Here is a 24,569-nt window from a genome sequence, read left to right as displayed (position 1 = left end):
TTTTCTTCTTTATGAAACTGAATACATAGAAATTATGAGAAATAAAATTTGTCACCTCACATTCTTCAGTTTAGTTACTGTTTAGATGTTTAAGAAGCTGAGTGTATCACTCTTCAATATTTTACCCTTAGTCAGTGGCTGGATATTAGTCAACTGAGTGGCATTACTTCTATAAAATAAACATTTTGATTTAGGGTGTTCTCCTACTTTGCAAGGAAGTAAAGTGTTTTTTCAAAAAATAAATAACATTACTGCTTAATAATAAAAATTATATGTAGTAGTTTAACAGCTTTTGTTCTTTTATGTTAAGGGGGGATTTATCAGTTAAACTGCTTGATCAGTCTTAAAAGTGGCAAAACATTTTTAGCAGTGTTCTTTTTACTGCCTTCTAAATATGTTTTAAGATTTACCACATGGAAACTTGTCTAGCTGGCACCTGTCAATCATTCAGAAGCTTTACAATAGGCATCAAGGTACAGCATGAAAAAATAATGTGTTGTAAGCCTTAGTCTTTAGGTGCATGGCATAGCAGATGAAAACCTTTCATAAAACAGTGAGAGCTGGTTATTCAGTGAAAGCAATTGTGGTAACTTTCAGACAGGAAAGCCGTTCATCTGAAAGTTGAAAGCAGCTTTTACAGTTCCTCTTGCATTATTGGTTTCTATCTTAGGGTAGTTGTTCAAAAATAGAATGATAGGCAAAGAGCAGAAAATAATCAGTATCAGAGCAAAGACAGAAGCAAAGAGAAAAATAGACAAGAATCCTGGGAGACATTGACAACCAGACTTCAGTGTTAGCCGGGCTGACCTCAATTAGGCATTTATCTCACTTGTGTAGAATTTTATTGTATATTACTTGTGTAATTAGGAAATGAAAGCTATCCACCTATCCTGAAAACTCTGCTTAGTGGTCTAGAATATTCAAGGTATGCTTTCCCTAGGTTTTTATTCTCCAGACTCTTTTTAGAGTTTTTAATTTCTACATCCTCTCAATCATGTAAAGAAATCATTCCTGGGCTTCCCTGGTGGCGCAGTGGTTGGGAGTCCGCCTGCCGATGCGGGGGACGCGGGTTCGTGCCCCGGTCCGGGAGGATCCCACGTGCCGCAGAGCGGCTGGGCCCGTGAGCCCTGTACTCCGCAACGGGAGAGGCCACAGCGGTGAGGGCCCGCGTACAGCAAAAAAAAAAAAAAAAAAAAAGTCATTCCCCCTAAATTTATGCAAGCTAAACTTGGGCTATTCTTATTACAAAGGAAGAGGACAATGACAAGAAATGCAAGTGTGTTTCTAGAAATGTAGTTCCCTAAGTATCTGTGATAATTTATCATACAACTTCAAACTTATTGTGTGATCTACAAGTAGAAAATACCAATGTTGTACTTTTTAAGAAATTAAAACGTTGTTATCTTGCCTTTGAAAGAAAATGTATTTTTATTTTTTCTTTTGTGTCTTTAAAAATTTTTTTGGCATATAAGCAGACTTTATTTTTTGAGAGCAGTTTTAGGTTCACAGCAAAACTTTGTGGAAGGTAGAATGATTTCCCATAAAGCCCTGCCCCTGGTACAATGGATAAATCTACATTGACACGTCATTATCACAGGAAGTCTATAGTTCACATTGGGGTCACTCTTGGTGTTGTACATTCTCTGGGTTTTGACAAAAAATGTATAATGATATGTATCCACCATTACTGTATCATACAGAATAGTTTCACTGTCCTAAAAAATCCTCTGTGCTCCACCTATTTAATCCTTCCTTCCCTCAAGCCCTTGCAACCTCTGAACTTTTTACTATCACCAGTTTTGCATTTTCTAGAATGTCATATAATTGGATTCATAATATGTACCCTTTTTAGATTGACTTCTTTCATTTAGTAATATAGCTTTAAATGTCCTCCATGCTTTTTCATGGTTTGATAGCTCATTTCTTTTCAGCACTGAGTAATATTTCATTATGTGGCTATACCATTGTTTATTTATCTATTAACCTACTGAACAAATTCGTGGCTTTAAAGCTTTGGCAATTATAAGTAAAGAGGCTATAGACATCCATGTGAAGGTTTTTGTGTGGACATAAGTTTTCAATTAATTTGAGTAAATGTCAAGGAGATTGATTGCTGGATTGCACTGTAAGAGTGTGTTTAGTTTTGTAAGAGACTGCCAAACTGTCTTCCAAAGTGCCTGTACCATTTTGCATTCCACTAGTAATGAATGAGAGTTCTTTTTGCTCCACATCCTTATCAACATTTGGTGTTGTCAGGGTTTTCATCTTTGGCCATCTTAATAGGAGTGTAATGGTATCTCCTTGCTGTTTTAATTTGCAGTTTCCCAATAACATATGATGTTGAACAACTTTTTATGTGCTTACTTGTCATCTGTATATCTTCTTGATATACATTGGTCAGGTCTTTTGTCCAATTTTAAATTGGGTTGTTTGTTTTTTTATAGATGAGTTTTAAGGGTTTTTTGTACATTTGGGGTAATAATCCTTTATCAGATGTATTTTTATAATACTTCCTCCTAGTCTGTGGCTTGTCTTCTGATCTTCTAGACACTATCCTTTGCAGAGCAGAAGTTTTTAATTTTAATGGAGTCCAGTTTATTATTACTTTCATGGACTATCCCTTTGGTGTTTTATCTAAAAAGTCATTGTCATACCCAAGGTCATGTAGGTTTTCTTCTAAGTTATCTTCTAGGAGTTTTATAATATTCCATCTTACATTTAGGTTTATGATCCATTTTTAGTAAACTTCTGTGAAGGGTGTAAAGTCTGAGTAAGATCCATTTTTTGCATGTGGATGCCCCATTGTTCCAGAACCATTTATTGAAAAACGTTTTTTCTTTATTGTATTAACTTTGCTCCTTTGTCAAAGATCAGTTGACGATATTCATGGGGGTCTATTTCTGGTCACTCTTTTCTGTTCCACTGATCTACTTGTCTATTTTTTTTCTCACCAATGCTACAGTGTCTTGATTATTGTATCTTTAGAGTGAGTCTTGAAATGAAGCAGTGTCAGTCCTCCAACTTTGTTCTTCTCCTTAAATACTGTGTTGGCTATTCTGGGGTTTTTGCCTCTCCATATAAAACTTTAGAATCAGTTTGTCAATATCCACAAAACAACTTGCTGGGATTTTTACTGAGATTGTATTGAATCAGTAGATCAGCTTGGGAGAAACTGACATCTTGTTGAGTCTTTTTATCCATGAACATGGACTATTTTTCCATTTATTTAGTTTTTTTATTTTTTTATCAGGGTTTTGTAATTTTCTTCATATCAATATTGTACATACTTTATTAGATTTATACCTAAGTATTTTGTTTTCCTGGTTGCTAATGTAAATGGCATTGGGTTTCTAATTTCAAATTGCACTCGGTCATTTCTGGTGTAGAGGAAAGTGATTGACATTGGTAAATTAACTTTGTATTCTGAAACCTTGCTATAATCACTTACTAGTTCCAGGAATTTTTTTGTTAATTTGTTTGGATTTTTAGATAATCATGTCACCTGCAAACAAAGATAGTTTTATTTCTTCCTCTACCATTTGCATATCTTTTATTTCTTTTTATTGTCTTATCGCATTAGGTAAGATTTCCAGTACAATGTTGAAATGAAGTGGTGAGAGGGGATGTATTTTATTTTAGTGGAATATCTCCCATAAATTTTGAAACATTACCCAAGTAAAAAAAAGAACTTTCATGCACTTTTGTTCCAAACACAGCAAAAAATGTGGTTCACTTGACAAGTTCTATATCAATTATTGAATCATGCTGCTCAGGAAGACACCAGACCTTTGGGAAAGCAGAAATAGAAAACACAGCTGAGACATTTGGTAAGAGTTACTGAGAAGATGGTAATTACATTAGTAGAGAGAAGATTTCAAAAACATGAATTTTGAAAAAAAATCAAGAAGTTTAACTATTATAAATAATACACAAAAGATGAATACAAATAAAAATATGCAGGAAACTACTAGAAATATGAGCATGAAATTTAGGAGAGACATCAGAAAGGAAATGAGGATATACGATTTATTCACCTGGAGGACATGGGCGAAGTTATGAGAAAAGATGAGCCCACTATATAAAGAGGGAAAAAGAAAGAGAAGGAGAGAGAAAGTGAAGAATGAGATAATGAAGAAGGGAGATAGAATATGTTGGTTCAGAGGTATTTTTCAGAGGAAGCGACTCACTCAAGAGAAACATACAAGGTTTTAGAGAAATGATATGCAGGAGAATGTGGTGTCATTAAGATGGCAGAGACACATGGGTTAGGTGAAAAAGGGTACAGAGACTGGGTGATATGAGAATGACAACTGGAGGAGAAACCTTGACTTCACTCTTGATTAGTAGAGCCTATCTCTATAAGCACATCTCATGAGTTTACGTGGGTTAACCATTCATCAAGTACAATGCATACATAATTTGGATGAGTATATGTACTTCAAATACAATAGAATGTGTTGGTGTTGTATACTTATCAAATCAGAAAATAACAAAGTACCAGACTTAATGGAATTCAATATGCTAGAATTGAATTCTAGAATTCTAGGCATCCAGAATTCTAAGAAACTGATTATAAGCTTAATTAATGGAACTTGATTTAGGTTTTACATGATAAATATTGTTTGGTTATATAGGAAGGACAAAGAGAGACTTTCCAAAGAACTGGGGGAAATGGTTTTGGGGAAAAAGCTGAGCAAAGATACATATGCTAATGAAATGACCAAGGATGTGTAAGAAACAATAAAGAGGTAAACTTGGTTGAAATGGAGTATCTATGCTGAGAAGTTTTGAGAAATAAGTTTGGGTGAAATATGTACTCAGAGAATGTAAAAGTCTTTACAAATATAACTAAAGATTTTGGATTTGTGGATAGAAGAACTAGCTCTTATTGAGCACTCCTTGATATGGAAATATGTGATTTGAAAGATGATTTTTTGAGAGCTTTTCAGCATAGACTGGTGATGGTGTTGGTGAGGCAGGGATAGGAAGGCAGGTTCAAGTGTGAAGCAGAGATTGGAAGCAGAGAGATTAACCAAACTCTTAGGGAATTGGTTCTGAAAGGTGGCAGCAATGGGAATGGAAGGTAAAGGATAAATATTTGAGAACAAAATGATTTCTAGGAAACTCTAGGCACCCCACCTTTGGACACTAACAAAGGTAGAGCCCCAGATCTGCTCTCATGCTCTCTCACTCTCTTTACCTGAGAACTCGCTGTGTGAACCATGAGCATACCATATACCAGGTATATGAGCATACCATATACCAGGTATATGACCAGGTATATGACAAAAACCCCAAGGTTTTTGTCACCAGGGACCGGTTTTGTGGAAGACAATTTTTCCACGGACTGTGGGTGGGGATGCTTTCGGCACGATGCAAGTGCATTACATTTATTGTGTGCTTTAGTTCTATTAGTATTACATTGTAATATATAATGAATTAATTATACAACTCACCATAATGCAGAATCAGTGGGAGCCCTGAGCTTGTTTTCCTGCAACTAGATGGTCCCATCTGGGGGTGTGGTTGGGAAGTAATGTTCAAACTCTTTAGAAAGCTGAGATAGGTGATCATGCACCAGCTGGGAGAAAGAAGGCCCTGGCTCAGTCTGTCTCTTTCAAAATCTCTGCTAATGTTTGAAACATGTCAAAAATCCCGATGTTCGCTCGTCGCCCCCATAATTCCAGTTTGGCTTTGGATGCAGCCACTTTATCTGCCGACTCGAACACAGTTGTCATTCTCCCTTGAAGTGACAGATTGAGTTTTGTTGAGCAGGTTGAATATGTCACACAAGTATGCAAGTTTTGCAACCCATTCTGTGTCACTGAAACGTGCTGCCAGTGGTGACTGTTTTTCTAAAAGGAATCTCCGGAGCGGCTCCCATAACTCAAAAACTCTGGCCAGTGATCTACGTTTAGAAAGCCATCTCACTTCTGTGTATAAGAGAAGACGTGTGTCCATCTCCTCACAGAGCTGCATGAACAGACATGAGGACGAGTTAATGACATGTACTTTAATGTGGTTGATAATTTTAATCATATCCTGAAAAACATTGTTAAGTTCGGGTGACATTTTTCGGCTAGCCAGCATTTCTCTATGGATGACACAGTGCGTAGACTCACATTCAGAAGTGACCTCTTTGACCTGAGTAGTGAAACCAGAAAGCCGTCCAGTCATGGCAGCCACTCCGTCTGTGCATACACCGAAACAAAATGACCAATTCAGTTTTCCTGATATGTATTCATTCTCAAAGACTTGAACAGGCCTGCAGCTGTGGTGTTGGTTGGCAAAAAAAGTGCACATAACATATCCTCATGCACATCCTCCTGAAAAATATATCGCACAAAAACAAGCGCTGTTGCCTTATTGTCAACATCGGTAGACTTGTCAACTTGTATTGTGTACCACGGTGACTCATTAATCCTCTCTAACAATTGTCTCAGTATCCTCTGCTATTTCATCAATGCATCTAGTCATGGTGCTAGCCAAAAGAGGAACACATGCCACCTTTTGAACTGCAGCCTCTCCTAAAAGTTCATGACAAATGTCCTTAGCAGCAGGCAGGATCAATTCTTCACCAATAGTAAAGGGCTTCTTAGCTTTAGCAATGTGGTTAGCCACTAAGAATGATGTTCTCAGTGCAGACACACTTGATGAAGTGGTGGCCTTCAATAATTGCTTCTGTTCTACAAAGAAAGGCTTGTCTTTTAATGCAACATGCTTGGTCTCCATGTGGTGAAGCAGTTTTGAAGGTTTCATGGCTTCGCTGGATAGCCACTTGCCACATATTATACAAAGCAGGCTTGAAGAATGTGAATCACCTGTTCCAATGAACCCTGTTGTAATTTAATAGGACTCAATATTTTCTTTTAATGCAGCTTTCTTTTTGTTGGCAGTCTTAGAGAGTCTTCTGCTGTCTCATCATTGGGTCTTTCCCCCTTTTCAAAACGTCCAGCGACGTTTGTTTTTTACTCATTTTGGCTAGGGTTAGCTTACCAAAACTATGACTGAGACAGTGCGCAGTGTGGGAAAGGGGCGTGGATGATTTACATTATTTCATGTAAATGAAATAATGTGCAGGCCACACTCAGACTAAAATAAGTGTCGGATTCTGACTTAAAGCCTGCCACCAGATGCAGCTGTACAATTGCAGTACATCAACTCACTTGCTACTATAAAGCCTGCCACCAGATGCAGCTTAAATGTCACTTGCCACTCACTGACTGGGTTTTGATATGAGTCTGCAAGCAATTGATTTATTATGGTCTCTGTGCAGTCAAACCTCTCTGCTAATGATAATCTGTATTTGCAGCCACTCCCCTGTGCTAGGATCACTGCCTCAGCTCCACCTCAGATCATCAGGCATTAGATTCTCATATGGAGCACACAACCTAGATCCCTTGCATGCGCAGTTCACAGTAGGGTTCACGCTCCTATGAGAATCTAGTACAGCTGCTTATCTGACAGGAGCCGGAGCTCAGGCAGTAATGCCAGCGATGGGGAGCTGCTGGAAATACAGATGAAGCTTCGCTCACTTCCCTGCCATTCACCTCCTGCTGTGTGGCCTGGTTACTAACAGGGGACCCCTGCCTATACCCTCCAGGACTTGTGATATCACAAGAGTGATACATCTTGTCAAAATTTCCTTTTTGCTGAAGTACATCCTGCAGTCATAAGAACCATAAGGGTCAGTCCAGCCACAACTTTGGCCCCAGTGGGGAAAATGTCCATGGGGGCTCCCTATGAGAAATATGGGCCAGGTGACTGCCTCAGGCATTCCTAGCCCAGAACATCACTATCAGTACAACACAACAAAGACAGCCACACAATTTGGTGTTCCTGCTCTATGAGAGGAACTGAGGTGCAGCACAACTTATCCACTTTCGCTAGGCAGCAATTGCAGGACATAGCTCAACATTGCCAGTGAACACACCGTGGAAAGAATAAGCAACTCTACAGTAAGTTCTGTGTATTTGGGGCCCAATTAAAAAAAAAAAAAACACTACAACTCTTTTATTGACAAACATAATACATATGTTTTCTCCCATAAAGGATTACAGGGCACAGGCAAAAGGCTAAGATTTTCAAGATTCCAAATGGATTTGTGGACTAAACATTCCTCTTATTTGAGTTGCTAAGCATGAGCTGGATTCCTCTTTTTATTTTTATTTTTTTTCTTTTTCTATAGCAAGATGTCTCAGTAGAGAAGGAGACATTCAGATACTCATACTTTTTTCAAACCAGTCTGGGGGGAAATGTGAAGTGCAGTTTGATATAACTGGAAGCACACTGCCTTAGGAGCTAGAAAACATTTCTTCTAGATCTAGCTTTACAATAACAGTTTTTCACTTAGGTTTCTTGGATTTCAGCAAAATGAGTGAACTGGATTAGATCAGTGATTTTCACACTATGCTCCCTAGAAGCTCAGAGGTCCGTGGGAATCCAGGAAAGAGGGGAGGGGGAAAAGGAGGGCTGCAGGACAATCGTACAAAAAGGAGAACAGTGAGGATTCTGAGCTTGCCACATCCACTCCTGACATAGCAACAATGATATGTTTTATGTATTGAGTTTCCTCATAACAGTATATTAAATATACATTTCATATTTAATTTTTATGATTATAAAAGTAATGCATTAATTCTGTGGGAAATACGTTTAAAAATCAGTACTATATAAGGGAGAAAATAAAAATCACACAAAATCTTATAATACAAAAATAATCAGTTATTTTAGTGTATTTTAATTAATTTTTTCCTGTATATAACTTTATTTATGTCTACCTTTACAATATTAGAGTTGTAATTTACATAAGTTTGGATGTCTGTTTCTTTCCCTTAGCATTTTATGGAGTTGGCCACTGTATAATACTTCTTGGCATGGATATAGTGAAGTTTGTCTAAACCATTTCCATATAATTGGATCATTAATTTGGTTCCAGTTTTGGCATATATAATATTTAAATACAATCACTATGCAAAAATATTTGTACGTGTGTCTGATTATTTTCTCACTATAAATTCCTGAAGTTTAGTTTAGTGGGTCAAAATGCTAAAATTATTTTAAGGACTTAGAACTTGGTCCATGTAGCTTACCTTCTGGAAATGTACCAATTTATATTATACTAGTGGTATATGAGTTCTATATTTCCTAAACTCTCTAAAAATTTAGTGCTATCCACAAAAGAAAATTTAGTAGGAATAAAGTGTATCTCACTGAAGTTTTATATGGGTTTTCTATTGCTGCTGTAGCAGATTACTACCAATTTAATAGCTTGTAATAACACATTTATTTTCCTACAGTTCTTGAGGTCAGAAGTCCTAAATGGGTCTTACAGTGCTAAAATCAAGATACTTACAGAGTTGCATTTCTTATGGACACTCTAGGGAAGAATCTGTTCCTTGCCCTTTCCAGCTTCTAGTGCCTGCCCGCATTCCTTGACTCGCGGCTGTGTCCCTCTGACCTCTGATTGCATTGCACCATCTCCTCTGACTCCTCTGCCTCCACCTTCTGCTTTATAAGCATCCTTGTGATTATACTGGACCCACCTAGTTAATCCAGGTTGCTCTCCTTATTTTAAAATCCTTAACCACATCAAGTTCCTTTTGCCATATAAGACAACACATTCAAAGGTACTGCTGAGTAAGTGGTGGACAACTCCGAGGGATCCTTATTCTGTCCACCACAAGCTCCTACTGGCATCACATGTTTATTGATCATTTGAGTTTCTTCTACTGTGAAATATCAATTAGTTAATCATGTATTTAATAATTAGTTTTATCTAATTATTTAAGTCATTATCTAATGTGCATTAATAAGAGATATACCATAATATAAAACTTTTTAATGTTAAAAAAGTAAGATTAAAGAAAATAAGAGTAGGTAATTGGAGCTAGTATCAAAACAAGAAGCCCAGATAATCCCAGGCCCCACCATCCTAAGGAAATAATGCACTAATATTAGCATTTGTACCTAAATTCCACACATTGTTTAGCCCTCATCCTTATTAGTGCAGGAACTCATGCCTGAGAATTTCTCCTCAAGCATTTCTGAAATTTCCGTGTGTCTCAGTATCAGTCTGCAGCCATTCTTGGCTGTCTTCACTGAGACTCTGCTGTCCTAGGTGCCACTGCCCCTCTGGGAAGAACAAGTCCTTCTTTAGCATAAACCCTACTGTCCTCTAACTGCCAAACTCCTAAGGTGCCAAAACAATAACTCAGTCCTACTTGTGTCAGAGCACAAATGGGAAGGAAAATGCTCTCTCCTGCCATGTATTCACCTGTGTCCAGAGCAGCATTGCTTATACCGAGTCTCATAATATCTCTCATGAAAAGCAGTTTCTGTAGCTTTTGCTCACAACTCTGGAAGGACTCATGGGGTCAAGTCCACTGTGAAGGCTAGATCTGGGTGGTGGGACAGACACTGCCAAGCCCATCATTGTACTGCTGTTCTCTTCCCTGTTTGCATCTTTCTCTTTTACACATTCCAGGGAAGTTGACCACAATTTTTTTCTGTAGGGTTTTTAGCAGACAATGTAAAAAGAAAAACTCAATAAGTTAGGAGGTTCATAGTAACAAATATATTTGTTTCTTAGGAGAATCACAACCACTCTCAGTATTAAGACCAGTGGAATATTTCTCCTGTTGGTTCATGTAAAGACAACACCACTATGCAATGTAGTTGATATGATCAAGAGTTTTATAGGTAAATCTCTTATAACCTCTCCCAATGCAGGCTGAACAGATCAAAACAAACATGGCATTTACAGGGATACATTTTAAAACTATCTCAAGTCCATTTCCCAAAGAATGGTCTACGGAGTATTAGTACTATGTGAAATAATGATAAGGGATTTCCGTGTGTTTTAGGGATGCAATGGAAATGGATACGTTTGAATACTGTACACTATATACTACTCTTAAAGATTTATAAAGCATGTTTGCTTCTTACAAGCTCTGCGGAATACTATAGAAGAGAATTCTGTTTAACTTAGTTTAGCTCAGCATGCTCCTGGCATATTCATCACAGAAAGTTTTTTGTGTTTCTACAAATAATTCTGGGAATATTTATGTTCACATGAACACAGTTGATGAATACCTGTCTATGAAATTGGATGTCAGTAGTACCCTATAGAAAATCCTCATAAATATTGTTGCTCACAGTCAAGTTTTTGAAATTTCTTAAGTAGAAGCAAGTTCAAGATTATATTTTGGTGAAGTCTTCAAATGTAGCTACTCAGCTGAAGTTAGGATTAATTTTCCTTATGACAAGAGAGCACCCAGCACAGACACCACCTAATTGGAAGGGGGGTTATAGCCCTCACACTGGAAAGTTAATTTGTCTGAGTACAAAATTCTTAGGAGAACATATTTTTTCCTTACTTCTTTGTATTCACTGTTGTTTTATTTTTTAAGCATTTACTGATGCAGAAGAAAGCCAGAGTTTGTCCTGGTTTGTGCTCATTTATGAATAATCTATCTTTCTTCACTTTTTTCTCACTAAATGTTTACAGTTCTTTGTCTCAAAAAAATTGTTGTATGTACTGGCAAAATGTCAAATTAGTTTGTTCTATATACTTGTGTCACTTTCAGATCAAGAATATTTATTTTGTTTTGTCTTTAATGACTGCTTGTGTTCCTGTCCAGCATTTTTTCCTCAGTCCTGGTATGAGGCCTCCATTTTGTTGGAGGCAAATCTATCACTATCACCTTCTCACTTATCAATTTTACCCCTTTGCACTTTTCTGCTTAGTTCTAGGAAAAGGAAAACTTCTTAAGTTTATCTTATTCATTACTGCTCCATAGGCATCTCAACATTTACAATCTCCACAGCAACATTTAATTCTCAAAATGAAATATGGTTTTCTGTATGATCATTGTGTTCCATTTGACCCTTTTTTTCATTTTGGTGTGTGTTTTCCTATCACCTTTTAAACCTAGACCTGTTATGTCCTTTTGCTTGTTTCTTTTTTTTCCCAAGAAATTGAGAACTCTTACCTTCTGTGAAGGATGCAAAAGTTTTCTAATTTTTTCATCCTCATTATTTTTTCAAGTAATTTACATAGCTACCATATTTCATTGAGTCTATAATGCCATCAATTAAAAGATGCATCATTGTTTTTTGTACAACTAAGAAAAAAATGACCATTAAATCATAAAATTTTTAACACATTGACTGTTATCTGAATCCCAATGTCAGATGTGTCAAAATATATCAAAATAATATGATTAGGATAAGTAAAATATATTATTCCTCTGAAACTTCAGCATATTATTCCTGAGTTTTTCCCAAATTTTTTCTAAGACCCATGAATTATTTGTTTTTACTTATTTTGAAAAATAAAATTTATGGGAACTCTGTTTGACAACAAGAGTATGCAGCTCTCCTTGGCCTCTATTCACTGTACACCTGGTGCCAGTGCCCAGTACTAGAGTGCTCACTTCCTACCTCTGGATTGTCACACTTAAAACTGTGCTTTCCAGCTAGGATGTATTTATTAAAATAGAAACCTAATGGTACATTTTCTCACCTCCTTTTATACATTGTTCAAATGTCACATTCTCAATATGTGCTTCCTTAAATACCCTCATAAAATTTCTCTATACTCCCAGAAGTCTTTAACCTTAGTTTCTGCTTACTTTCCCCCATAGCAATCCTTGCCTTTTTTATATTGTCTGTTTCCCCTAAAAGAATGTAAGTTCCATGTGTTTTGTCTGCTGTGTTTACTACTGTATCTCCCACACATGGAATAATGTCTAGCATTTGTTCAATAAACAAGTTTTTGGGAAATAAATTAATAGTGGGTCCAATGATCATTGTTATCATTTTACAACTGAGAAAACTGGGTTCAGAATTAAAATGAGTAACAAAACTGGGATTCCAACATAAGTCAGTCTGATTTCAAAGTCCATGATCTTAGCTGCTAGTCAACCTTGTCATTAATAATGGTTTAGACAACTTAGTCTTATTTTTGAATTTAGAATAACAAGAACATCTTGATATGTGGGTAGTTATTTTCTCAGTTATCTAAAACTTGAGATGTGGACCAATATTCCTGGTAGTTAAGGAAGTTCTACCAGCAGCAAATAACTCCACACTTCTATTTCTCAACCCTGCCTAGCACTGTCTTTCAACTCATAAACTTTCCTCTTCATATCACCAGATGGGTTTGGAGAAATTAAATGTTTTTATCACTTGAAAAAAATGACTACTTAATTTTTACTTGGAAATTCTTGGTGCTTAACTGGCCTTCAGGAATTAAAAAAAAATCAACTCCATAATGTATTCAGGCTCTGAGATAGACAGAAATAAAGATAAATTGGCACCTGGCTGTTATTTATACATAGGCACCAGGTACTCCTTTGATTCCTAAAACCATCTGTGTACTTTGTACATAGTAATATGCAACTTGGTGTTTCAATACCTTTTTCATGGTAAAAGCAATCTTCTGCAGTTTTTTGTTTTTTTTTTTTAAATTTAAGACTATTACATACACTAACTGGAGAAGTGTTTTTGTTTGTTTTGTTTTTTGGTTGTTTGTTTTTTTAACTGGATAATAAGATATATTCTTGAGGAAAAAGGAAGGTGAAAATGAATGTAAGCAGAAAATGAGAAAATAAAAAATAAACTAGGAGCTAGTTTGGGATATTGATGTCTTTGAAATTTGCCTTCTAAATTTGAATTTTGCTGTGGAAGTTTGCATCTGAGGGGCATCAAAATGCATACCTTTAATGGTCTGAATAACATCATTTATAAGATAATCTATCAGGGGAGTCAATATGGTGTTGGGTCTCAAATGTATGAAAGAATGCAGGTTATATTCAAAGTGCTTTTTAGGGATACTGAAGATAGACAGAAGTAAAGGGATACTCTTAGTTATGAAACCATTTAACAATGATGGATTAAAACGACTAAGTATAGAATTGTACACTCTGGAATACAACAAAAATAGAATTACAGAAAGATACATAATTCAATATACTGAAATATTTTACCAAAATATAAGATCATTTGTCACTTAGGTTATTGTTAATTGTCTAATCTTTACTCTACCGCTCCCATGAAAGGCAAATGAAAGCAGAAAATTTTCTCTGCTCATTATTGGATCCCCAGTTCCAGAGAAGTGTTGGCATTTGCTGTACTTGTTGAATGAACAAAGCAAAAAATTAAGAAAGTGGGCCTTGTGTTTGACTACTGTCTAGTGTATTAGTTTAGAGGATTGGCCTGATGTTGAACTCTTTTGGAGTTTATATTTTCTTCACTTTCATAATTTTATGAGTCAGGAATTTGAAAAGGGCTCAGCTAGAAAATTACTCATCTCCATGTGACACTGACTGTGGTTCTTTGCTGATTTGGTGAGCTGCTGCTCTGGTCTTGAAAAACTAACTTGGCTTTAGGCACATATCTGATGCCCTTGTAAGGATGACTGAGCTCCTCTCCCTTTCCATGTCACCTCAGGGCCCCTCCAGTCTCTCTGGAACTGATTGTCAGAATTCTTACATAGTCTGGCCCCACAAATTCGTACTGGTGAGGTTTGGGGCAAGTTATTTAACCTTTCCAAACGCCAAATCTCATCTGTAAAGTAAGGTTAATAATTGTACCTACATTAGAATATTGTAAGTGGTAATTTGGATAAATGTTTGTCACAATGTCTTGAACATAAATGATCATACCTATGAACTGTTATCGTTGAGTTGAACTTTTAAGCATTGGGAGATTTTGCTGGGGTAAAGGAGAGATAAAGGTATCCTAGTTAGAGTGAGTGTTATGAGCCAAATCACTGCAGTGGAAATAACATGGAAAAATACTGAGGGGGTTTATTTGAAGTATGCGTGGGGGAAGTATTAAGAAATCATTTATGAATAAGGTGGGCATGGAATATAATAGTAGGTCTTGAATTAGTAGAAAGAATGTAGCTTGACTGGTAATAACAATTGCACATTTTAGTAAAAATTGAAAGCATATTTGATCACTGCATAATCTGAATTCCTATACTTGCTAATGAAGATTTTTCTGTAATTATCAAGTGCAAAATTGACTTCTTATAAACCATCTCAGTTTTCCCACATGTATAAATGTGTACCATGACCTAACAATTGACATTTTATTCATTGCTAAGTGTATAAATTCATACTTCATGGAATAATATTTTAAAATAATTACTAGGTCATTGACTTTGACATTAGTTTTCCAAAATTCCATTCTCTAAAGAGTTGTCTTTACTGGATACAGTGATTGGTTATTTTGCTTTAAGAAAGAAACATTTATCTAAATACTGGATTTCATGAGTCAGTGAGATGTTCTATATAAACCAAAGGAAGTTGCTAATACTGATGTTATAATTGGAATTTCATATTCCTGGAAGATGGTTGCAATTTAATCAAAGTGATTTTGGAGCTTTGGGAAAATGTGCTGATGTGTAGCTTAGCATGGAATTAACAGATCAATTTTACCCTGAAGTCTATAATTACTAATTCTCTTCAGTCACTGAAAACAAAACTTATTTTGTAATATTGTTCCATTCACTGGGTATAAAATTATAGTAGTTGCTTATCTCCTTTGGTAGCCCCAAATACTGTAGTTTGTTTCTCTGTAACTCATGTATTTACTAAAATCTTTACTGAACATCTACTACTTGAGCATTACCCGTACTATGCTCAAAGTTCTTTTTAATATTTTTATTTTAGGCCATGCTGTGTGTCTTGCGGGATCCTAGTTCCCCGACCAGGGATCAAACCTACACCCTAGGCAGTGAAAGTACAGCTTTCTAACCACTGGACCACCAGGGAATTCCCATGAAATGACTTGTTCCAAAATTATAATGTTTCGAAAGTAACATACTCAGACACAAAAACATATGCATAAACCCACACATAATATAGTAATCATTGATAATTTTTTCAATTCTGTAAAATACAGGATTTAGTGGGAACACTGTACTTTTGGATTTTTCCCATAATAAAAATGTATGTATTTGAATATGTAAGCGTCCAAAGTATTTTTTTAAACATTTTCTTGGCAAATAAACATGGATTAAAAGTAGTTACTTGTGTTATTCATAAATGTTCAGAAACAATGACTGAAATTAATGTCTATACAATTGTCAAATTAAAAAAGGGAATATTTTGAGCAATATAGAGTAGTTATATTTTATAGGAAATTTTGTATATTTTAGAAATTTTATTTATTGCTTATATTTTAAGTGATAATAAAACATAAAGCGACATTAAAATCACTGTCTTCATATATTTAAGAAATTCTTGGCTTCAAGTTCTCATTCCCCCAACCCCATCCTTTACTCTTTAAACTAAAATTGTTTATTTTTCTCTGCAATCAGAGTCAGTGGAGCATAAAGTGCCATAACCTTTGACAGAGATCATGATTAAAATCATAATAGATATTATTTGACATGCCAAGCTAAAACCAAAATTTAATTGAAATTTAGGTTATGATCAGCAGGTTCAGTCCTATGAATAAGATGGAAACCATGATCACGAAACCATACTGTTTAAAATATGGAGTTTCCTTACAAACCTAAAAATAGTTACTATATGTTCCAGCAATCCCACCCCTGGGCATATATCCAGAAAAGATTACAACTGTAATTCAAAAAGATATATGCATCCCAATGTTCATAGCAGCACTATTTACAATAGCCAAGACATGGAAGGAAACTAAATGTCCATCAATAGATGAATGGGGGCTTCCCTGGTGGCGCAGTGGTTGAGAGTCCGCCTGCTGATGCAGGGAACACAGGTTTGTTCCCCGGTCCAGGAGGATCCCACATGCCGCGGAGCAGCTGCACCCGTGAGACATGGCCGCTGAGCCTGCGCGTCCGGAGCCTGTGCTCCGCAACGGGAGAGGCCACAACAGTGAGAGGCCCGCGCACGGCAAAAAAAAAAAAAGATGAATGGATAAAGAATATGTGGCATATATATGTGTGTGTGTACGTATATATATGTATACATATATATGTATATATATATATATATATATAAAATGGAATATTACTCAGCCATAAAAAGAATGAAATAATGCCATTTTCAGCAACATGGATGGACCTAGAGATTATCATACTAAGTGAAGTAAGACAAAGACAAGTATCATATGATATCACTTGTATGTGGAATCTAAAAAAAAAAATGATACAAATGAACTTATTTGCAAAACAGAAACTGACCCACAGACTTCGAAAACAAACCTATGATTACCAAAGGGGAAAAGAAGGGAGGGATAAATTAGAAATTTGGGATTAACAGATATGCACTATTATATATAAAATAGATTCAGAAAACAAGGGCCTACTGTATAGTACAGGGAACTATATTCAATATCTTGTTATAACATAAAATGGAAATGAATCTGAAAACAAATATATATATAAAAATAACTGACTCTTTTTGCTGTACACCTGAAACATTATAAATCAACTACACAGTACTTCAATTTAATATTCTTGGATTAAAAATAAATACTGTTTGGATGTCTTTGCCTATCTACAGGGTGGTTTCTTTGCTCTAACTAAAAACAAACAAAGAAACAACAAAACAACCCCAAAAACCCTATGAATGGGATAAATGTTACCTAAGACATAATGGTGCTTTGTCTAAATGAGTTTAAATCCAGGCTCTACAATTTTCTAGTTGGTGATCTGGGGAATGCTACTAAACTTCTCTTCACCTCAGTTCTGTAATGACACTTAACTCAAAGAGTCTTGTGAGTATTAAATAAAATCACCTGTGGAGGACTCTTAGCATAATATTTAGCACATAGTAAACATAGTATTGATAACTATTATCTGTTATTTGTAATTTAAATATTATTAGCATTATCATGTTCAGGCAATAACCAATCTAGAACAGTTTCATTAAGATAACATTTATACATTTGGAATTATTCTTTTTACTTTTTATTTTGAAATAATTGTAGACTCATAGAAAGTTGCAAAATAATGAGACCGGGAAGTCTCATGCACACTTTCCTCATAGTATAATATCAACACCAGGAAATTGACACTGGTACTATTGGGGAGAAAGAAATTTTCCTCTACTCTTCTAGGTTCTTCTGGCTGCCCTAAGAATTAAATTCACATGAGACAGATTAACAGGAGAAAGTCAGACAAAAGTTTAATAGCATGTACACATGGGAGAGACACAGGAAAACTGAGTAACTCACCAAAATAGCTGAAACTCTCACTATACCATATTCAGCTAAATACAAAAGAGGATGTTTGGGGATAATGGTTTGGGACTTCAAAGAGTAGGGAGGCAATTGATATAGAGAAAGAAAAACAAATGTTGGGTAAATAAATGTTTGCTGGGCCATATAGAGACAATGGGACACAGAGTGGACTCTGATCTCTAACAGTTCCCCCAACGATATACAGCCCATATTCCTTGCAGATATCTGATGATAGCTCTATTCTGGGAGCAGGCCCTCTATATAAATTCTTTAGGCAGTTATGGGGAAGGTCAAAGTTTTCCCCTGAGTGTTTTGGGCTTGATTGTTTGCAGCTTGAATTAATCTGTATCCCAAAGATATATTTTGGGGTGGCAAGTTTTGTTCCCCTATAATACAATCCACAGAGTTCATTCAGGTTTCATCAGTTATGCATATACTCTAGTTCCAAGATAGGTTGGAAATAAGATGCATCTGTGGAGCTTTCTATAGGCAGATTAGAATCTGAGGGTCCTAAAATAATAGAATCTTTCTAGCCCAATTTCTGAACTAACTGGGAAAAAAAAAAGGTAGTTAACAAATCCTAAAATCTCACTGTTATTACTCTTAGAAACAAGATTGGAGAATGTTTTCTTTTCAATGTGTTCCTATTCTTTCCTTTCCTGGAATATTGGACTAATCTGTTCCTTATTTAGATGTTGTTACAAGAGAGTATTTAGTTTTTGAAAACGGAGCAATTTACCTATAAGCTGCAATTCTAAGTTTACTTATAAGTTTTCTATATGTGTTATAGTTCAATAAATTTTTTTTAAAAGGTATACAGAAAAGACTTTGTGTGCTGATACATGTAGGAGGAAGCTGTAAAGAATGAGGATAGCTACAAGGAGATTAGGGAGGGGTTTGCAGCACAGAGTATGGTGTTTAGAGCCTAATGTCATACTAGCTATGCGTGTTCACTAACACAAATTCATAAAGCTTCCTTTGCTGTGAGATGACCCTTAAGTTTTACTTTTGCGACTCTCATTGAATTGATAAATAACTGGTATCAGAGGTCTTAGATAATAGAGATGTTTTCACTGAAAATAGCACAAACACAAAATTTTGACCCATTTTTCCCCTTTTCCCTTCAGCAGGGTTTTTAAAGATGCTTGATCCCGCTGAGAGTATGATATAGTCTTCAGGCTTTGAGTTATAAGTTAGCTATCTCTGCAGCATTTCAGCCTACTGACCTCAAAAGTTAGGAAAGCAATCTGAAAAGTTACAAAATTGAGAAATGAGCGCGAAAGAAAGGTTAGGGGTGAAAATGAAATTACTAATATCATCACTTATTATATTCAATTTAGATAGTTGTATATATTTTCAGCACATTCTACAGAGTTTTTTTTTTAACAATAAAAACAAAGCCTTGCTAAAAAGTCAGTCTGTGGAGAACAATCTACAAAAGGAATAGTTTTGATGCTATACATACATGTATTACATGGAAGACAACAATCTGAGGCTATTTTAAAACTATTGAAAAATCCTGTTTACCTGAACAATTATTGCCCTGACACCATGTCTTGCCCCCCAGTTTTTCACTTTTAATAATTATCTTCCAAAGGTTCCTATCACTCATGGTGAGGGAGTGTGCCCATGACAATATTTAAACTATACCTTTAAAACTGAAAACCTGGATCATTAAATACAAACATAGCTATATGCAAATGTGAGGTATTAGTTGTCATACTTTGTCTTCCTTCCTCTTAAGATTGACTGTGTCATGGTTATCATGCTAGTTTATGAAACAGCATTTTCACTAATATTATATGCTTATAGTAGCAATTGTTTTAAGATAAGTTTCTCTTTCCCTCCATGGACTCAACTAGCTCTCCTTGAGTACACATTCTCGTGTGTCAAGGTCCAGAACAGTACTGAACTTATTTCTGGGACTTATTTTCCAATGCAGACATTTTATAATCTTATCAGAAGTTTGTTATTTTATTAATGGTTGCTTTCAAGTAACCTTCTTGGACCTACTCTAACTTACTCTGAAATCTTTCACATTTCATTTTTAATTGTGAAAATCTTAGTCTTTCTTCAGAATACAGAGTAAATGATAATTTATTCATGATAACTTTCCAGATGACTCAGATAAAAATTATTTTTATACCTGTTCCCATGTAAAAATATTTCAGTAGTGATTGTCACTAAGTTAGGAATCAATAAATAAAGCCTAACATCATCACCATCATCAACTTTGATGCCGAAAACACTATATTTTGCCTTATATATTTGTGCCTCTACCACTAGACTTCACGCCTCTTGAGAAGGTAAAATTCCAAATCATCTAGGTATTTCCCAGTAGGCTTGCAGACAGTTATATATTTGAAAATTGAATTATTGCAATTAATTTGCCATATTAGGTGACTGTTATCAAAATTAAGTGTTGAGAAAATTTTATATATGTGACTTTTCTAAGGAGAAAATTTTGAAAAGTTACATAACAGGATGATGAATAAGGGACGAAACAGCAGCATGTTCTGCCATGTCAGGGGGTGGGCCTGAGGAATCACTGAATAATTGTGAAAGTTCTGGTCACCTGTATACAGGGTCACAAAGAAGTGAAGATAAAGCAGAAAACCTTAGTGGGTGGATTACTCAAAATAACTAACTTTACTTAGGCAATTTCACTATGGTTAGATTTTAAAGGAGAAAGCAAACCTGTGGTAATGTTATCAATGCTGAAAATTATTAGATATGTAAGTGAATGTTCTTGGATAATCAAATTTTGATTCCTAATTCAAGTAGAATAGAATACAGCTAGTGAAGCCAAAATCAGATTTCAGTACACGTTGCATTAGTACTTTACTGCTAAAATACACAGCAGTTCTGTAGTTCTATTACACTATTACATCATGGCTAGACTGCAATATTAGATCATATATAATAGTAAATAAACCATTTAAAATGTAATGCACAGAAATGAAAGTGCCTTAATAAAATGAACTATTGTTCCACTAGCATTAGGCGAAATAGATTAGTTTTATAGCACATGAGAAACAGTGGATTAAATATTTGGTAACACTATATTTTGGCCTTCTTAAAAGATAAGTAAAATTTCAACCTGATTAATCATTATTATTAATGAATCAATAAAAACCTCAAAATCTTATAGCTGGCTATAGATATAAAATGTATATGACCTTTAGCAAAAGAATATTTTGAAAATGCCTGAATCATGGTATTTAATGTTAAGGTTAATTCTGTTTCATTACAAATTATTTTGTATAAAGAAATCTCTTGCATTTCTTTTTAACATTTTCTATTGGAAAATGAGCTGACATTGATTTTTAATTCAAATCTCATATCTAATTAATAGATCTTTAAAAGTGCAGCCAAAATAGAAAATAACTTTCATCCTTAAGGAAGCCTAGTTTCTATTTTACCTAAGTTTTGTTTTAGCACTATGTAATCTAGTCTACATTTCAAAGGTTATTAGCTTATTTGGTGCCAAAAGGTCATCCATATTAGCAGTAATTAGTTTTTATAAATATCACTCATTATGCAAATGCATTATTTACAAGCACCATTAGACCAAAGTGGATTTGAGAACTTGGGTAATAGGTTCTCTGCATTCATTACGAGGCAAAATATTTGACAATAGATAAATTAGGAGTTCATCTTAGATATTAGAATATAATTTAGAATATGAAAAATTTGGGATGCCTCCTGGCTCATAAGCAGTAAAACAGGGCTGGTTGGGAGGCAGAAATGCAAATAGGTGTGGTGTGAATATCTGAATTCAGGAGACTCACCCTTAACCATCTAAGTTGGAAGTACCTGGTAATGCCGAGAACCAATCTAACATGCTGCCATAAGGTACCATCAGTATCAGCTAATTTTGTTGGAGCTAATCAAAATATTTGGTTCTGAATTCATAGAGTACTGAAAGCAATATTGTTTTCAAGTTTTATGAACATGTAAATCTCACTTTCCTTCTTCTATACTGAGAAAGACAGTTTCTGCCCAGTTTAGATGATCTGAAAAGTCCTTCTGATATACAGCATGATGACTGTAGTTAATAATACTGTACTGAATACTGGAAATTTGCTAAAAGAGTAGATTTTAGGTGCTCTCATCACACACACACACACACAAATGGTTAACTGTGAGTAGAAGATATGTTAATTAGCTTGTAGTAATCATTTCACTATATGTACATATATTAATTTACCATGTAGTACATCTTAAATACATGCAATTTTTACTTAAAAATTAAATTAAATCAACAAAATAAAAAAGTCACACTGCAAGACAGTACAGGTCTAAAGGAGCAAGCAGACCTCTGCTGAAAGTATCTAGAACCAGGGTGAAAGCAACTATAGTAAAGCTGAATTGTGACAGGTACTCCTTGATTATCTCTTTTAGCTGGTATTTACTGACATATTTGCTCAATATTTTTGTATTATTTTAATCTATTTTGCTCAGCTACCTACCGATCATTCCTGTCTCTGCACAACTTAGTGATCACCTAGTACATAACCATATGTTGTCTTCAAACACCTGAAAAATGGAAGGCTTTCTTCTTTTACCAATAGATCTTAGCATAGGTTAAGAGCACATTTCAAAGTTCAGGCATTTTTTGAATCTACCTTGGCTTTTATTTTCTGCTATCCCCTCCTGTGTTTCCTCTGCACACATGTGCAGTTTCCTGGTCAATCAGGAATGAATGGAAATAATGGACCCTCTGTGGTATCCCTTGGGATGCATGTAGCCTCACAGTAGGTCCCGGGACATATGGAGAGAGTATCAAAACCCTCTATGGCTTTCTCATACCCAGGATTTCTCTTTAACAATTTGTCCTTCCCCATTTTCCTCCCACTAAGATCACTCACTGAAAACTGCTATATTTTACATCTTCTGCATCAGATCAAGTAAACTCTCTCCATCAGCAATGTTGTTTTCACAACCACCCCTACCCTTGCAGAACCATTTTCCTTTAAAAATAAAATAAAGGCAAGGCAGAATACTATATTTAGTCTATTCCCAATTTTGCATTTTATGGGTGACCAGGATATGTATCAAAAGCCTCAAAGAGAGTATTGACATTGAGGTAGGCATGAAAAAGAATTCCTAACCAAATATGATTTTACAGACAGTCTAGAGACAGAACACTCATTCAACTCAGGCAATATTCAGGTACAAGCAGTAGGAATGATGTGTCTATGTGATAAGATCTGAAAACATTAAAAATGGGTGGTGAATATAATTTTGGAATTTTTAGCATAGAAAAAGGTGGAACAATAAATCAAAGGAGATTCAAGAGAAACTTTCTTTCAGAGGAGGGCAGTACATTACCTTTTAGGCATGTTAAATTTGAGGTGCCGATAGGAAGGAACTTCAGATTGTAAAGTCTAATAAGCATTGAAAAATGAGACAGAGGTACTGGGGAAAAAATAAGAGCTGGGGATAAGATTTGGAAATCATTATCAAAAGGCATGATTATTTAATTTATGGGAAGAAATGAGTTTTCTATTATAAATATATGTAATATACAATAGATCATATATAAATATAATCTAGTTTTCTAATATAAATATATATATATATATATATATTTCTCTTTTTCAAATTCCTCTGAATTGGAGACAGCTAAGAGAAATAAGAGGCAGAAAGATGACAAACTACTTGCCAAGGTCTATCTGAGAGAGAGGAAGAGAAGTGGGAAAGAGAGAGAGAGAGGGAAAGAGAGAAAGAAAGTGTAAGGAAAATAACTGAAGAAAGTTCTGCCTGAAGGCAGGAGAGGAGAAGAAACCTCATCAAAGGAGACAGAAAAATGATGATCAAGGAGGCAGGAAATGAAATAATACAGTCTCCTGAGAACTAACTGTGAATGAGGCTTCAAAAGAGAAAGCTGAATTGTGCCCAATGCCACAGAGATATTGCAAGCAGTATGACTGAGCACGGGATTTTAGTCATTAGGTTGTCATTGGAGATCTTGCCCACATAACTCCCAGGGAATATAAATTTATGGTAGATAGAAATTTTAAGCAAGATATTTTTACAGAAAGAGTATGTTATATCTAATTAGATTCATGCAAAGCCTTATTTTAGAAGTATTTTTATTGTTTTGATGAGAAGAGTTCAAAATCTTTCCTACTCCATCTATTCAGTAAACACAGTAAGACAATACTAGAATGATACAATAATCATATCAATAACTATTTCTTTAAAGTTTGTATTCTTTTCTCTTGATTTTGAAACTGTTATTTTTTAAAGACTTTTTGAATACTTACTACCTGACAGACTGAATCTAACACTTTTGTGCCTTGTGTTATTTAATTATTATAACATTCTTCTGAATTAGAGATTGTGTAAGAGGAATAAGAGCCAAAAGGATGGCAAACACTTGCTAA

This window comes from Monodon monoceros, unplaced genomic scaffold (genome assembly GCF_005190385.1).
Source record: "Monodon monoceros isolate NGI ecotype Baffin Bay Population unplaced genomic scaffold, NGI_Narwhal_1 Super_Scaffold_21, whole genome shotgun sequence".
Taxonomy (NCBI): Eukaryota; Metazoa; Chordata; class Mammalia; order Artiodactyla; family Monodontidae; genus Monodon; species Monodon monoceros.
Note: the sequence above shows the minus strand (reverse complement) of the source record.